This window comes from Macrobrachium nipponense, chromosome 11 (assembly GCF_015104395.2).
Source record: "Macrobrachium nipponense isolate FS-2020 chromosome 11, ASM1510439v2, whole genome shotgun sequence".
Lineage (NCBI taxonomy): Eukaryota > Metazoa > Arthropoda > Malacostraca > Decapoda > Palaemonidae > Macrobrachium > Macrobrachium nipponense.
In genome coordinates this window covers 27,833,508-27,852,859 of record NC_061087.1, presented here as the reverse complement: position 1 = coordinate 27,852,859, position 19,352 = coordinate 27,833,508, and positions in this window count along the sequence as shown.

Below are 19,352 nucleotides of genomic sequence, written 5' to 3'. Positions count from 1 at the left end.
TAATGTGTCTTTTATAAAGAATATGTTTAGTTAGGTATTGATGTTTAAATGGGTGTGGATATAATCTTACTATATATAATGGGCTTAATGTCTGTCCGTCCGTCTGTCATTCAATCACGGCCAAACGGCTGGTCCGATGGGCATGAAACTTGGCAGGGTTATGGTGGGGACGCCTAAGATGGTTTATAATGGGGTTTCATCCTACCTCCCCTCGCCCCTTCCGAAGGGGGTGGGGGTGAGAAGGGATTCCCTGAAACGGAGCTGTTTCTGCCCGTGAAACGAGGCTGGTTATGCCCGTAGACTTAGTTACTTTACGAATTTTCATACATAATATCTGTATACATATGTTGCAAGTAATAATAATAATAATAACAAGGAAGATGGTGACCTTTCACCTCACTTTCAAATAGAAAGTTTCACACAGAGAGAACGGAAGGTTATAAAGTGTATTAAGAAAAGGTGAATACGGTGTTCTTAATGCACGGTGAATACCGTGTATTTAAATACGAGAAAGGAGAGGAATATGTAAATTAGGCCGCATCTGGGGAAAAAAATCTTTTGAATAAGATTCAATTACTCCTAAGCGAACATTCGCCTTCTCTCTCTCTCTCTCTCTCTCTCTCTCTCTCTCTCTCTCTCTCTCTCTCTCTCTCTCTGTGTGTGTGTGTGTGTGTGTGTACGCTACTGCTTCTTTTAACAATTCTAGATGCATATCATCGCTCTCTCTCTCTCTCTCTCTTACCATTTCTACATTCATTCAAAGAGATTCCTAACCTTCTCTCTGTCCCTCTCTCTCATGAGCTATTTTTATAATGAAATAATTCTAAGCTTTCCGAATAGGCTTATTCGGCATTTATACGGTATAATGGAAGGGCCTATAGGATCTTACGGAAGGTCCTCTAAACTATCATGGAAAGTCCAATAGGATATCACTAAAGGTCCTATAGGATACAATACCATGGAATGTACTATAGGACATGAAAGGTCCTATAGAATATCATGGAAGGTCTTATAGGATATCATGGAAGGTCCTGCTGGATTTCAATATGAATAAGATATTATAAAAAGATAATGATTATTTTCAAAAGGCAAAGACTAATAATAATAATAATAATATAATAATAATAATAATAATAATAATAATAATAATAATAATAATAATAATCTCCCATCAGTCTGTTTTCTACCAATACTTTTTTGGCTATTGCTCCGTTGATTCTTTCAAGCCATATGCATATATATGTATGTATATATATACATATAAAACACCGAAACTATCATAATACAAAGACGTTAGTAAAACAAAACAAAAAGTTTTTCCACTGTAATAAATAACAAATAATATATTTATCCCTCAGCACTCAATGTATTAATTACACAAATGTAAAACACCGCTGATCTGTAATCATACAGTGCATTCATTACATAAATGCGTTATAATGAGTGACTGTTCCCACGGAATGCGTCAATTACGCAAGTACTCTCTACAACAAAAATTACACCAGAGAAAATGACGTGGGTCTCACGCATGCGTAATACCACCACCACCGCCGCCGCCACCATCATCACACAGGTCATTGTGAATTAATCTAGCCCAGAGCTTTTTTCATATTAGACCATTTGTTCGCGTAATATTTCTTCTTTTTCTGGACTCAAAATGACGGTTGGGGAAGGGTGATGCTTTTCCTACATGCGCGCGTGCGTGAGAGCGAGACATTTAGCTGTTTCAGCTGCATGTTGCATATTTTGCAGGTGAGGAACAAGACGCGGGCTTCTTAGTGAGATTGAAGTTTTTTTGGGATATGTTTTTCGTATGTGTGTCTTTTTTTCCTAGGTTGGAGGTGGTAAGAATTTATTTTCTTTATCTTTAAAATTTTTTCAAGCATTTAAATTTTTTAAATTTGTTTATTTTACTATGTGTATTTTCAGGTATGTTTTGTTGTGAGATATATATATATTTATATATATATATATATATATATATATATATATATACATATATATAATGTTGTATATATGTATGAATATATACTTACACACACACACACACACACACACACACACACACACACACACATATATATATATATATATATATATATATATATATATATATATATATATATATATATGTATATGTGTGTGTGTGTGTGTGTGTGTGTGTGTATGTCTATAAATGCTTTGGCAAATGTATATTGAAAACAAATCAGTAAAAAGCCACGAATAAATATCAGGATTCTCAGTAAATACAAATACTTATTCACTACTAATCATACTCTCTCTCTCTCTCTCTCTCTCTCTCTCTCTCTCTCTCTCTCTCTCTCTCTCTCTCTCTTAAATAATCAAAACTATCCATATAAAAAAGCCTCAGGCAAATCACTCACAACATAAAAAAAACTGTCAACATGGTATCAACTTTATGAAGCAATAGAAAAAAAAGAGAAAACTACAGTCTTTTATAGAATAAAATCCAGTCATAAAAAACTCTGCCTAAGAAAAAGAAACAACCCACAGAAAAACCTCGGTCACCTTAGTATCGACTTTATGAAGCAATACAAGAAAACAACTACAATCTCTTATAGAATCAAAACCATCCATGAAAAAAAAAAATACCAAAAAAAAACGGTAAAAAAACGTAATCACCTAAGTATCGACTTCCAAAGCTATACACTTTGACAAAAAATAAAGTAAAAAAAACCATTCACTCTATTTAGTATTGACTTTAAGAAACTATACACACTGACAAAACATCCAGTAAAAAAAAAAAAACATTCAGTGTATTTAGTATCGACTTTACGAAGCAATAAAAAAGTAAATTAAAAAAAAAAACCTCCTGGAAGACCTGGGGCAAACACTTGGGGGTGTGAAATCCTGGTAAGGTGTTCGCTCTATCATTTGATCTCCCACTAACGACAGTAGCCCGGCTCCTATTCCCTATTGGGGTGACATCCCATTAGCGCGCGTATGTTCGTGCGTCCGTTCATGTTACTCCTTGAAGGGAACGAGAGAGAGAGACGAGAAAAATGGAAGGGAGGGAGAGAGAGGGGGAGAGGTGGAGTAACGGGAGGGAAAAAGACACATAAGTGTAAATTAGACATGATCTATGCACAAATAAAGTATCTAATTCAATATTGTTGTTTAATGTGAGTTATATAAAAATATATATATTATCTATATATATATATAAATATATATATATATATATATAGATTATATATATATATGTATATATGTATATATATATAATATTATATATTATATATAAATATATATATATGGCGTATATAATATAAACAATAAACGTAACATTGCAATTATCACTAAAATTCTCCTAACAACAATAACACAAACTGGAACAGCTTTGTAAGTAAAATGACCCAAACTGCGTAGCCATCTTTTACCCATAAATAAGGTAATCTGACTTTGAAAAGCAAAACAAAATAGCTCCTTTGACCACGGCACAGATAAAAAAATAAAAGAAAATAAAGACCTAAAAGAATTCCTATACCATGGATAGACATAATTAATAATAATAAAAAAATAAATAAATAAAAGATAAAACCTAAAGGAATTCCTATCTCTCGGACACTACCCACTTCACCCCGGGACGAGAAAACGCCAAGGAATAAGGTCACGACCCGGTCACGACAAGGTCACGACCAGGTCACGACCTTCCTTAGGGAGAGAGAAGTGGGCCCCTGGTTCTAGCAGGACTCTCGGACATTCGAGGCCAAAGGCAGTCCACACTTTATTGTTCCTTCAGGATACCGCGAATGAGACAATGGAGTTTGCGCCCTCCTACAGTAGAAGGAGGGCGTTGCGGCAAAGTCGACCCAATGACCCGAGGGCTTTAGGTCTCCTATAACGAGTTCCTCCTGTTCAATGTGACCTGTTCATACTGGAACGATGACAAAAAATACTCATTACGGCTCAGTTAGGTTACTGGTTATTCAAATGCTTTATTATTATTATTATTATTATTATTATTATTATTATTATTATTATTATTATTATTGCTAGCAAACTGACCCATCTACGATGGGTGATAAAATACGGGTGCAGAAGTGAAAAATTTATATGTACTATTTGTTCAGCAATATTAAAATAAGGGCGATTTTTATACATATCTACTACAGAACCTCTTTGTACACAATATTATCAGTTTGTCCACAACTTTATTTCAAGTTGGCAGAGTCAGTTGGTCTGCTCATCGCAGAAATACACCAACATAATCCAAAGTCTGGCCCTGCGACTTGTTTGCAGTGAATGAGAAGGCCAGGTTGATGGGAAACTGCCTGCGCCGTAACTGGAACAGAAACTGGTTGTCCGAAGGCATCAGAGGAATCCGGGGGATGAACAGACGTTTGCCGGTGTGAGGGCCTGTTGCTATCACTATTTCGATGACGTGGGAGTTTAGCTCCATAACGGTGTACCTCGTTCCGTTGCAATGTCCATTGGCAGGATTGAAATTCCAAAGCAACATTACCGGGCAGTACTTCTTCAACGTTATTTTGTGCACTGGCAGTCCCGATGGATTTAAGTTATTCAAAAAATCTTGCGGATATTGATGATAATTTTCATCTTCTATTGTGTCCGAACTGAAATATTCGTGACTTTCTCCGAGGAAGTTGTACAGAAATTATGCATGAAAATCGTAAAGTAACTAAGTTTACGGGAATAACCAGCCTCGTTTCACGACCAGAAGCAGCTCCGTTTCAGGGAATCCCTTCTCACCCCCACCCCCTACAAAGGAGGGGGTTAGGTTGGATGAAACCCCATTACAAACCATCTTAGGGGTCCCCACCATAACCCTGCCAAGTTTCATGCCCATCTGAGCAGCCGTTTGGCCGTGTTTGAATGACAGACAGACAGACAGACATTATGCCCATTATAGTATTATTATTATTATTATTATTATTATTATTATTATTATTATTATTATTATTATTATTTACCAGGACAAATGTATGCATTTAGGAATAAAATTAAAAATAAAATTGTACAGATTATTATTATTATTATTACTTTTTTTTTTTTTGCTCTGTCACAGTCCTCTAATTCGACTGGGTGGTATTTATAGTGTGGGGTTCCGGGTTGCATCCTGCCTCCTTAGGATTCCATCACTTTCCTTACTATGTGCGCCGTTTCTAGGATCACACTCTTCTGCATGAGTCCTGGAGCTACTTCAGCCTCTAGTTTTTCCTATGATTATGGGTACAATTTCCACTGGCATATCTCATATCCTTCTTATTTCTATTTTCAGGTCTTGATACTTATCCATTTTTTCCCTTTCTTTCTCTTCAACAGTGGTGTCCCATGGTATTGCGACATCAATGAGTGATACTTTCTTCTTGATTTTGTCAATCAAATTATTATTATTATTATTATTATTATTATTATTATTATTATTATTATTATTATTATTATTATTATTATTATTATTATTATTATTATTATTATTATTTAACCGGGACAAATTATTAGAAAATAAAACGAAACTTTAAAAGAAGAAGAAGAAGAAGAAGAAGAAGGAGAATAGTAAACAAAAATCTCCAGATTACGAAACCGAGACAAAAAAAAAAGTAAAAAAAAAGGAAAAAACTGAAAAAAGTCTTTGTTTATCGACAGATATTTCTCGCGCCGGGAGGATCGTAATAATTTTGACATGGAAATGACTTTCCTTGATTATGGAAAGAAAGTCTCTTTATAGACGTATATCACTGGCGTCGCCTGACGTTTATGTCCTGTGAAAAAGCTTCCCTGTCTGGCGATAAATAAGTGTCGTCTTTTTTTTGGTTCGTAGAGATTTTATCTTATTTTATCTTTATTTTTGGATTTTTGCTGTTTTTTTTTTTTACTAAGATTAGAGAGGCTTTTATCTCCATCTTTTCTGTTATTCCTCTCTCTCTCTCTCTCTCTCTCTCTCTCTCTCTCTCTCTCTCTATATATATATATTATATATATATATATATATATATATATATATATATATATATATATATACATATATATATATATATATATATATATATATATATATATATATATATATACTTCCTATTATGGTGCCTAATTAATTCTTCGCTATCATCAAGGCATTACTGAGTACGCAAAGACACCACAACGTCCAAATAATACATACTGCAACGAAAAGTTACAAGGAATTACAAGGATCAAGATGTTAGGGAGAGAGAGAGAGAGAGAGAGAGAGAGAGAGAGAGAGACTACATGACCTTGAATACCCAGCTTCCTTTTTATACGAGATCAAATAATATCGGCTGTCACCTCCAGTGGCCCCATTCAATAACTACTCGAGCGTGCGCCTTCAGATCCCTCTACAATATACATCCGCTCCCCCCCCCCTCCCCCCTTACGAGGAGACCCTATCTCGCACACCACACCTCCCTACAGCACCCATCCCACCCTGAGGACCACCCATCACCCCCAAAAAAAAAATACAAAAAGAATTCAAAATCTACCCCACTTGTCAGTTCCTTGTCGTGAGGATTTCAGTGCAAGGTCGGAAGTCCTAGGAAGTCCTAGGAAGTCCCTGGAGGGTTTATTGGATCCTATAGGACTCTCGGGACTTTGTCAATATCCCGAAGGATTTTCATACAGGAGACACTTCATAGGAAGGTTTAAGTCACTGTTGATTTCGTCTTTATTTCCGGTTTTTCTCTTCGCATTTCTCTCCTGTTTTTCTTTTCTGTTGATAATATGAACTGGGATGGAACAGAGCCCGTTGCCCGGTGGGTCTCTAGATGGAAGTAGAATTATGAGGAAGAGGCAAAAAAAAAAAAAAAGGAAAGGAAAAATGAGTTATTTAAGAGGATACTGAACAGGACAGACCCATTTGTATTTTATATTGTATTGATGAATATATATATATATATATATATATATATATATATATATATATATATATAGTATGTATGTATTGTGTATTTGTGTATATATATATATATATATAATGTATGTATGTATTTGTGTATTTGTGTATATATATATATATATATATATATATATATATATATATATTGTGTGTGTGCATATATGTATACATGAATGTATTGGCAACCATGAATATAAATTTCGTTCACACCATTACAAATTTTCAAATTACCATATTCATAACTTTGCTTATATCAATGCGTATTCGTAACTAACCAATTCATATGTCTCATGATCAAGTGAGTTCAAAATAAATATTAAGAAAAAGAGACGAATAAAAAAATGTCATTTACGTAACCCTTCGTATATTCATTCCTCCCTCTTCAGGATGTTTCAATGCGTCAAAGGCGCCTGAACACCTGAAACAAAGAGAGAATAAAGCGTCAATGGATGTTCATTCCAGAATAAGAGTCTCCCTGCCAGAGAGCTTTTTCAAAGATGGCTGACACCACTGAAGGGGCGATGCTCATCTCTCTAACAATTTGCATCTAAAGCGAGCGTGGCTGGGTAGCTGGGGGAGGAGGAGGGGGGAGGGGGAGGGGGCGTTGCTGCCGGTTCCTAATAAAAGGATGGCTCCTTCCCACTCATCAATCATTCTGGGAAAGGCTACCATTATTATTCGCCTTTCCCCTTTCCTACTCTGCGATGGAGAGGGTGTAAGAGTATCTAGTTTTTATCTTTTTTTCCCCTGACCATCTACTATTTCCGGGTGGGGAGGGTTGGAGGAGTAACTTCTGAATACTGGCTTGCTGGCCTTAAAAAATAATATTATTTTTCCAGTTGTAAGTCTGCTCCAGGGATTAGTTTTTGGTCTTATGAAAAGTCTCCTTCCAGTGAGAATTCTTTTCCAGCGATTAGTTTTTGGCCTAAAGAATTCTTCCAGTGAGAATTCTGTTCCACGGATTAGTTTTTGGTCTTATGAAAAGTCTCCTTCCAGTGAGAATTCTTTTCCAGGGATAGCTTTTGATCTAAAGTAGTCATGTTCTGTGGATTTGATTTTGGACCTAGAAGTCTCCATCCAGTGATGAATCTGTTTAAGGGATTAGTTTTTCAGTAAGAAAAAAATCTTCTAGTGATATGAGTGTTCCAGGAATTAGTTTTTGGCCAAAAAAGGTTCCTTCCAGTGAGATTTCTTTTCCAGGAATTAGCTTTTGGACTACAAAAGTGTAATTCCTGTGAGAATTCTGTCCCTGGGATTATGTTTTGGTCAAAAGTGACCTTCCAGGGAGAATTCTGTTCCAGAAATTAGTTTTTGGCCAAAAAAGTGTCATTCCTGCGAGATTTCTGTTCCAAGGATTATTTGTTGGCCAAAATTGTCCTTCCTGCGATAATTCAGTTCCAGAAATTAGTTTTTTGGTCTAAAAGTGTCTTTCCAGTGAGAATTCTTTTCCAGGAATTAAACTTCCGTCTAAAAAAGTGACCTTCCAGTGAGAATTCTATTCCAGGAATTAGTTTTTGGCCAAAAAAGTGTCATTCCTGTGGGATTTCTGTTCCAGGGATCATTATTTGGCCAAAAAGTATCCTTCCGGTGAGAGTTCTGTTCCAGGGATTAGTTTTTTGGTCTAAAACTGTCTTTCAGTGAGAATTCTGGTCCAGGAATCAAATTACCGCCTAAACATGTGACCATCCAGTGAAAATTATCTTCCAGGGATTAGTGTTCGGCCTATGAGAAAGGCCTTCATCCAGTGACGTCTCTGTTCCAAGGATTGGACTTTAAAAATGTCTAATTCTAGTGACAAATCTGATCCAAGGATGAATTGTTGACCTAAAAAAAAAGAGAAAATAAGAAAAGTTTTCTTGCAATGGTAAGTGTGTTTTAAAGATTAGTTTTCATTCAGTTTTACTTCAGTACTGGAACTAGTGCTCAGTCTTTGATAAAACATTAAAATAAAACATTCATGAAGAACTAAGAAGTGATAGTACTATAGTACTAACGCTCTTATGGCCACGCAAGAGACGACCCACAATAGACAGATTGGACTTGATTCGTCCTAAGCTCAGTATCACAGCATCCCAGGTAAACCAGACAGCAACTCTAACAAGGGTGCAACCTGCTTAGAGAAACAATTACCTGCCGGAAAAAAAATCCAAAACCCAGAAAAAAAAGACAGGTAAAAAGCAAATAAAAAAAAAATAAACCTGTGTAAAGGGTTAACTCCACTCGCTAGAGATAAGACATTCAACTGATTCTCGGAAGTTAATTGCAAAGACATTGCAAGACTGTCAAGGAATGACGGTCATCCATTCAACTAGAGAATTTATTCAGTCCGGAAAGTCCTCGTCAGCGACTGAGGGAACTAAACAGGTATTATCTGCCCGAGCTGGGGAACTTACGTAGCAATTAGTGAGAGACATCGGTGAAAAATGCCCCGCACTGCACCAAAAGTGGGGTTTTAAATCTCTCTCTCTCTCTCTCTCTCTCTCTCTCTCTCCGTTTTCCTTCTGTTGTTTATCGCTACGTTCGTTTAGGAGAACATTATGGCACAGATTCCTTCTCTCTCTCTCTCTCTCTCTCTCTCTCTCTCTCTCTCACTTAGTGAGTTACATTTTGTTATATCTTATACTTACAAAGGGCCATTGAGCTCTCTCTCTCTCTCTCTCTCTCTCTCTCTCTCTCTCTCTCTCACTTAGTGAGTTACATTTTGTTATATCTTATACTTACAAAGAGCCATTGAGCTCTCTCTCTCTCTCTCTCTCTCTCTCTCTCTCTCTCTCTCTCTCTCTTTCACATGGATAAATCAAGGCTGAATAGCTGAATGAGAACATCAAAATACAAGCTCCTTCGTACAAGCAATTTTATATGTTTACAAAATCAAACTTTATTATTTGTGAAAATTTATCACTTATGACTACGTAGTTTAAGGATTTTTTTTGGTGGGGTTAGGGGGGGGGGAATAAAGCGATTACGAAATACTGAAGGAGATAAACAATTTTACTATAACCTTGGTAAAACGCCAGATCACAGGAAGTATTAGGTATTTGTAAAGAGAAATAAGATGAGAGCTATTATAATTGAACACACAGTAAGTTAATGAATGAGTCACCATGATACTGAAAGTAAATATATATATATATATATATATATATATATATATATATATATATATATATATATATATATATATATATATATATTGTCAAGTACCGGCTTTCTTCATTAAGTAAACGGATCCGTGTACATATTGTATATACCTAAATAAATAACTAATGGTAACCTTCTTTCGTAATAAGTACGAAATCTTGAAATTAAGTTAAAATGTAGCTCTCCAGTATCCTTGTAAAACTTACCTTCTGATTCCCCCTCCTGTCTCGTTCTCCTTACTCCCCCTCTCTCCCCATCCCCCCCACACGTTTTCCTTCGCTCTGGCTTATTTGCCACTTGTGTGTCTCGTCCCAGCTCCTGCCTCGTAAGCGCTTGTTAAGAACTTCTCTGATCATTGTGAGTACGGTTATTATACCATATGATATTTTGGATTTGGTATTGGGCAGAATATTGTTTATTATGTTGGTTATGTTAATTAATTGGTAATGTTTTGATATGTTAAGTTTTGTTAATTAAATGTAATTGTTTTATTGTTTTTTCCATCTAACCTATTGTTAATTTTGTGGATTTAACTTGAACCTTGACAAAAGGGGCCTGACCGGGATCTCTAAATTTAAAATTAAATTCTGCCCAAATCCATTTCAACGTAACATTTTGTATTCTGATCGTGGGATATGATTATCATGTGTTGAGTATTAATGTTACAGTGCGCAAGTAATTCAGTGATGTTTCAACAGTGATACGTATTCCTTTTAGAGTAAGCTTTATTTTTAGTGCTAACGAGGTATCTCTATTGTTCTGTCCGCGAGCCACCATCGACCTCAAGTGTCTTTAAACTTTAATTACGGTTGTAACTAAGCCAATATAGTTTATAATCGGGTCTTGAGCACTGATTAACCACTTTCGTTGTATTTGGAGCATTCAGCGGAAAATCATAAGGTAACATATTTTGCTTAGCGGCCGTCGACATGGGTAGTTCGTGTAAATGCTCGTTATAACTAATTATCCTTGTCCGAAGCATTCTTTTCAGAGGTGTTAACTTCAGAATTCGCTTCCCAGTTTCCATTGTGCACATTTATTATGACTTAAAGTGTTTAACACAGTATATGGTGTAGACTATATAACCTACTTTCAGAAGTAGCAATTGTTTACAAGGTGTTACTAACAGGTAGACGTCTCTTAACTCGAAATGCCGCTCTTTAGTGTTGATGATTTTCATAGTGACCCAGCGTCACACCTGACTTCCATTGTGGTCGCTAATAAGAATGAACTTTTGTTGTTAGCAGCTAAATTTGGGGTAGCTCTTCCTCCTAATGCAAAGAAGGATGTAGTAACGTAATTACATGTAATTACATAGTACAGCATTGTATAAGTGAAGACCTAGTGGATAGTTCTGAGGGCAGCAAATATATCGTAGACGTGGGTGATAAATCATCGGATGTAGAGTATATGAAGCTGGCTATTCAGTTAGAGCAAATGAAAAGAGAAACCATAAATGCTGAACTAGAGAAGAAAAAAAAGACTGTTGGAAATAGAAAATCAGGCTTTATTAGAAAGACAGCAAAAGGAAACTGAGGTTTTATTAGAAAGACAGCAAAAGGAATTGGAGTTTATTCAAGCTAAATTAGACTATGAAGCTCAGTTAGCTCAGCAAATGGAAGAGTAAAATCAGGTTAGCTATGGAAAATAAAAAGCAAGAATTAGAACTAGAAGCTAGACAACCAATGAAATTTGATTTGACTAGATGCATCAAGTTAGTTTCTAAGTTCGATGAGACTGAAGTTGACGTTTTTTTTAAGAATTTCGAAGACTTGGCTTCTTACATGAAATGGCCTCTTGAACAATGGGTGTGGCTCATTAAGCCTAAGTTGGTCGGAAAGGCTGCCACTGTTGTTGGTAGTCTGGTAGGTGAATTTGAGCTATATGGTAATCAAAAAAGCTGTTTAGATGCATATGCTGTAACTAGTGAAGGTTATCGTCAAAAGTTTCGTAATTATGTTAAGCCCCATATAAGACTGGACTGAATTTGCTGCAGGAAAAATTAAGGTTGTTTAAGTGGCGGCTTTGGACTCAGAAGATGTAGTTTATTATGAGGAATTAATTAATCTCATTGTAACTGAGGAATTTAAGAGACTTCTCCCTCAAAATATCATGTTGTATATAGCTGATAAGGAAGAGAAGGATCTCAAAAAGGCAGCTGTTTTGCTGATAAACTATTCATTAATACATAAAGGCAGTCTGGGTAATGTAAAACAACATAGAGCAGAACCGCTGGGTGATATAGATGGGAAGACTGAATATAGGGGTTTGTTTGCAATTATTGTAAGAAGGAAGGCCACATGATTAGTAATTGTCCGAATCCTGCATGTAAGAGGGGAAAAGTGACTGAAAACAGAGCTCCAGTTAAGGTGTTCCCAGGATACAAATCAGACGCCGGTAAAGAATCTGCAATGCATTGCGTATCACAGGATAAGAATTTGTTTGAAAAATTCATTTGTAACGCGGTACAATATCATTGCACAGTAGTGATAACCATTAAAGTAAGAATGTTAAGGGATACAGGTTCAAACCAAACCAAGCATTTTAATTAAAAATGTTGTTCCAAATCTCACGTTGCTTGATGAAAAATGTCATAGTCAGGGGATTTAACTGACGCTAAACTATTGCCGCTTACAGAAGTGTTCATGGATTGTCCGTATGTAACTAGTAAAGTAAAAATGGCTGTTAGAGAAGGGAATTTCCCCTTGCCAAATGTACAAGTGTTACTTGGTAACGATTCTTGCTGGAGAACTGTTGTTACCCAATCTGATAATGCATGAACTCCTGGAATAATAGAGGAAAGTTGAATGAAAGAGATCGTGAGTGCGAAAAAGAGGAAAATGAAAAGGAGTCAAAAGTGGAGGGTTTTGTGTTAATGTGACGACCCGCAGTATGGTTAATAATGATCGAGTGAAAGTAAGTGTACCCAACCTCGCAGATAAAGTACAAATGAACAAGAAAAGCCTTGTAAAGTTACAGAAAGAAGATCAACTTTAAAGGGTGTTTATAAGCAAGCATTGGAGGAAGGAATGGAAAAGGTACCTGGATATTACTTTAAGGATGATGTACTTTTCAGGTTATATAGACGACCTAGGCTGGGGTAACTGATGAAAACATGGAGTGACAGAGAACAGTTAGTAGTTCCCTCATGATTTACGTAAGGATTTATTTGGAGCTCGCTCATAATGTTTATTCACATTTTGGAATTACTAAAACTTACAACCGCTTAGCTTATGATTTTTTCTGGCCTAAAATGAAGGCGGATGTTAAATGTCATTAAACATTGTCATATTTGTCAAATTGCCGGTAAACCTAATAAGATTTATATCCAAAGGCACCTTTGAATCCTATTATTGTACCTCATGAGCCCTTCCATCGAATTATCCTAGATTGTGTAGGTCCACTGCCTAAGACAAAGAAAGGTAATCAATATCTTGTGACTATAATGTGCCCTACCTCACGATTTCCTATTGCACTTCCAGTCAAGAATATTTCCTCTAAAAATGTTCTTAACCACTTACTCAAAGTATTTACAACTTACGGGTTTCCTAAGGAAATCCAGTGTGATAGGGGTACCAATTTTACTAGTGATGTTTTTCAGAAAACTATGAAAGAGTTGTGTATAAAACAGTGTCTCTCATCTCCTTATCACCCAGAATCTCAGGGAGCATTAGAACGGCATCATCAGACTTTAAAGTCGTTGCTTAGGAAATTTTGTATTGAATCTGAATCTGATTGGGATGAAGGCATAGACTATTTATTATTTGTAATTAGGGAAGTACCTTCTGAGTCTCTAAGTGTATCACCTTTTGAAATGCTATACGGTCGTAAAGTACGTGGTCCTTTACAAGTAGTTAAAGATAAGTTACTTGACAAGTATAACGTAGAGGCTATAACAGTGAGTCAGTACCTACAGAAATTAAAGGGAAATATTAATAAGATTCATAAGTTTGCTCTAAACAACTTGTGAAAATCAAAGAAGATAGAAAATTAGGTATAATAAAAACAGTAAAGATAGGAAGTTTAATGTGGGAGATTTAGTCTTGGCCTTCTATCCCATTACTGGTTCTCCTTTTAAAAGTAAGTTTTCTGGCCCTTATGTTTATACAGAAACGTTTAAATAATCAGAATTATATCATAAAAACTCTAGATAGACGTAAAAGCACTCAGTTAGTCATGTCAATATGCTTAAAGAATATCATGCCGATTCCTCTGCTGCTCTATTTTGTTCCAGAGACACAGATATTGTAAAACAAAAGTCCACCACCTTAAAGGATGTAAATTCTTTAGGCCTAAATGAAATCCCATCTTGGGCTGACTTTTCTAATAAAGAAATCTTAGAATCTCTTCCGCAGTATCTACAGCACCTAAATGAGAAGCAACGGTGTGATATTAAGAATCTGCTACGACAGTATGAAGATGTATGCAGTGATAATCCCGAGAATGCAGTGTTATTTCTCACGACATTGAGTTATTGCCAGGAACTCGTCCTATACGACAAAACTACTATCGAACCAACTTTGAAAAAAACGAAGAGGTCGAGTATCTACTGAAGCATAAACTTGCTGTGCCTAGCAAGTCTCCGTGGGCTTCTCCTTGCCTGCTATAGCCCAAGTCTAATGGTAAGGTCAGGTTATGTACAGACTATAGAAAATTAAATTCGGTAACCATAAAAGACAGTTATCCCCTGCCACGTATTGATGATATACTGGACTCCATTGGTAAGTCGAAATATTTAACCCAAGTCGATATGCTGAAGGGTTATTATCAAGTCCCATTGTCAGGGAGAGCGAAGGAGATGTCCGCCTTTATTACTCCCTTTGGTTGTTCCAATATGAAAGACTTCCTTTTGGTCTGTGCAGCGCACCTGCCACATTTCAGAGAATGATAAATGATGTCATAAGAGATCTGGATGGTGTTTACGGTTACTTGGATGACATTCTTGTAGTATCTGACACATGGGAGGAACATCTTTGTAAACTTAAAGCACTTCTTGATAGATTTAGAAGGTTGGGTTTGACAATAAATCTTGCTAAATCAAACTATGCTAAAGCTCGTGTAAAGTACTTGGGACATGTTATTGGAAGCGGGGAAATCTTGCCTAAAACCACTAACATAGAAGCTATATTAAATTATCCCGTACCTACAAACAGAAAAAGAAGTAATGAGATTCATTGGAATGACTCCTATGTACGTAGATTTTGCAAGAATTTCAGTAATGTAGCTCATCCGTTGATAAACTTGACTAGTACCAAGACTAAATTTCGTATGGGATGAATCTTGTCAAGGCTCTTCAAACAGATCAAAAGCCTACTTTGCTGTAAACCAGTATTAACAACTCCTGATCCTTCCAAACCTTTTGTTCTCCGGAGGTAGATGCATGTGACTACGGTGTTGGTGCTGTCCTCCTACAAGAGAAGCCTGAAACTAACTTGCTTCACCCTGTGTCTTACTATCATGCAGGTTGAAGAAGCACAAAGGTCGCTATCTACTGTAGAGAAAAGAAACTCCTAGCTATAGTACAAGCCTTGCAGAAATATAAGTCTACGTTTCCACAAATAACCCCATTACTGTGTACACCGACCACAACCCCCTCGTCTTCTTGAACAGAGCTCGAAATGTGAACCAGAAAATTTTAAGATGGTCTCTCTACTTGCAAAACTTCAATATCAGTGTTCAGCACATTCGTGGTCAAGACAATCGTATAGCTGATGCACTGTCAAGAACACCCGTACCAGGGAATATCGTACCTTCATAGGTTACGATCTCTTCAGCGGGGAGGAGATGTCAAGTACCGGCTTTCTTCATTAAGTAAACGGATCCGTGTACATATTGTATATACCTAAATAATAACTAATGGTAACCTTCTTTCGTAATAAGTACGAAATCTTGAAATTAAGTTAAAATGTAGCTCTCCAGTATCCTTGTAAAACTTACCTTCTGATTCCCCCTCCTGTCTCGTTCTCCTTACTCCCCCTCTCTCCCCATCCCCCCCACACGTTTTCCTTCGCTCTGGCTTATTTGCCACCTGTGTCTCGTCCCAGCTCCTGCCTCGTAAGCGCTTGTTAAGAACTTCTCTGATCATTGTGAGTACGGTTATTATACCATATGATATTTTGGATTTTGGTATTGGGCAGAATATTGTTTATTATGTTGGTTTATGTTAATTAATTGGTAATGTTTTGATATGTTAAGTTTTGTTAATTAATGTAATTGTTTTATTGTTTTTTCCATATAACCTATTGTTAATTTTGTGGATTTAACTTGAACCTTGACAAATGGGGGCCTGACCGGGATCTCTAAATTTAAAATTAAATTCTGCCCAAATCCATTTCAACGTAACATTTTGTATTCTGATCGTGGGATATGATTATCATGCGTTGAGTATTAATGTTACAGTGCGCAAGTAATTCAGTGATGTTTCAACAGTGATACCGTAATCCTTTTAGAGTAAGCTTTATTTTTAAGTGCTAACTAGGTATCTCTATTGTTCTGTCCGCGAGCCACCATCGACCTCAAGTGTTCTTTAAACTTTAATTACGGTTGTAACTAAGCCAATATAGTTTATAATCGGGTCTTGAGCACTGATTAACCACTTTCGTTGTATTTGGAGCATTCAGCGGAAAATCATAAGGTAACATATTTTGCTTAGCGGCCGTCGACATGGGTAGTTCGTGTAAGCTCGTTATAACTAATTATCCTTGTCCGAAGCATTCTTTTCAGAGGTGTTAACTTCAGAATTCGCTTCCCAGTTTCCATTGTGCACATTTATTATGACTTAAAGTGTTTAAACACAGTATATGGTGTAGACTATATAACCTACTTTCAGAAGTAGCAATTGTTTACAAGGTGTTACTAACAGGTAGACGTCTCTTAACTCGAAATGCCGCTCTTTAGTGTTGATGATTTTCATAGTGACCCAGCGTCACACCTGACTTCCATTGTGGTCGCTAATAAGAATGAACTTTTGTTGTTAGCAGCTAAATTTGGGGTAGCTCTTCCTCCTAATGCAAAGAAGGATGTAGTACGTAATTACATAGTACAGCATTGTATAAGTGAAGACCTAGTGGATAGTTCTGAGGGCAGCAAATATATCGTAGACGTGGGTGATAAATCATCGGATGTAGAGTATATGAAGCTGGCTATTCATTAGAGCAAATGAAAAGAGAAACCATAAATGCTGAACTAGAGAAGAAAAAAAAGACTGTTGGAAAATAGAAAATCAGGCTTTATTAGAAAGACAGCAAAAGGAAACTGAGGTTTTATTAGAAAGACAGCAAAAGGAATTGGAGTTTATTCAAGCTAAATTAGACTATGAAGCTCAGTTAGCTCAGCAAATGGAAGAGTAAAATCAGGTTAGCTATGGAAAATAAAAAGCAAGAATTAGAACTAGAAGCTAGACAACCAATGAAATTTGATTTGGACTAGATGCATCAAGTTAGTTTCTAAGTTCGATGAGACTGAAGTTGACGTTTTTTTTTGTTTTTTTAGAATTTCGAAGACTTGGCTTCTTACATGAAATGGCCTCTTGAACAATGGGTGTGGCTCATTAAGCCTAAGTTGGTCGGAAAGGCTGCCACTGTTGTTGGTCAGTCTGGTAGGTGAATTGAGCTATATGGTAATCAAAAAAGCTGTTTTAGATGCATATGCTGTAACTAGTGAAGGTTATCGTCAAAAGTTTCGTAATTATGTTAAGCCCCATATTAAGACTTGGACTGAATTTGCTGCAGAAAAATTAAGGTTGTTTAAGTGGCGGCTTGACTCAGAAGATGTAGTTACTTATGAGGAATTAATTAATCTCATTGTAACTGAGGAATTTAAGAGACGTCTCCCTCAAAATATCATGTTGTATATAGCTGATAAGGAAGAGAAGGATCTCAAAAAGGCAGCTGTTTTGGCTGATAACTATTCATTAATACATAAAGGCAGTCTGGGTAATGTAAAACAACATAGAGCAGAACCGCTGGGTGATATAGATGGGAAGACTTATAGGGGTTTGTTTTGCAATTATTGTAAGAAGGAAGGCCACATGATTAGTAATTGTCCGAATCCTGCATGTAAGAGGGGAAAAGTGACTGAAAACAGAGCTCCAGTTAAGGTGTTCCCAGGATACAAATCAGACGCCGGTAAAGAATCTGCAATGCATTGCGTATCACAGGATAAGAATTTGTTTGAAAAATTCATTTGTAACGGTACAACTATCATTGCACAGTAAGTGATAAACCCATTAAAGTAAGAATGTTAAGGGATACAGGTTCAAATAACCAAAGCATTTTAATTAAAAATGTTGTTCCAAATCTCACGTTGCTTGATGAAAATGTCATAGTCAGGGATTTAACTGACGCTAAACTATTGCCGCTTACAGAAGTGTTCATGGATTGTCCGTATGTAACTAGTAAAGTAAAAATGGCTGTTAGAGAAGGGAATTTCCCCTTGCCAAATGTACAAGTGTTACTTGGTAACGATCTTGCTGGAGAACTGTTGTTACCCAATCTGATAATGCATGAAACTCCTGGAATAATAGAGGAAAGTGAGAATGAAAGAGATCGTGAGTGCGAAAAGAGGAAAATGAAAAGGAGTCAAAAGTGGAGGGTTGTGTTAATGTGACGACCCGCAGTATGGTTAATAATGATCGAGTGAAAGTAAGTGTACCCAACCTCGCAGATAAAGTAACAAATGAAATGAACAAGAAAAGCCTTGTAAAGTTACAGAAAGAAGATCCAACTTTAAAGGGTGTTTATAAGCAAGCATTGGAGAAAGGAATGGAAAAGTTACCTGGATATTACTTTAAGGATGATGTACTTTTCAGGTTATATAGACGACCTAGGCTGGGTAATGATGAAACATGGAGTGACAGAGAACAGTTAGTAAGTCCCTCATGATTTACGTAAGGATTTATTGGAGCTCGCTCATAATGTTTATTTCACATTTTGGAAATTACTAAAACTTTACAACCGCTTAGCTTATGATTTTTTCTGGCCTAAAATGAAGGCGGATGTTGTAAATTCATTAAACATTGTCATATTTGTCAAATTGCCGGTAAACCTAATAAGATTATACCAAAGGCACCTTTGAATCCTATTATTGTACCTCATGAGCCCTTCCATCGAATTCTCCTAGATTGTGTAGGTCCACTGCCTAAGACAAAGAAAGGTAAATCAATATCTTGTGACTATAATGTGCCCTACCTCACGATTTCCTATTGCACTTCCAGTCAAGAATATTTCCTCTAAAAAATGTTCTTAACCACTTACTCAAAGTATTTACAACTTACGGGTTTCCTAAGGAAATCCAGTGTGATAGGGGTACCAATTTTACT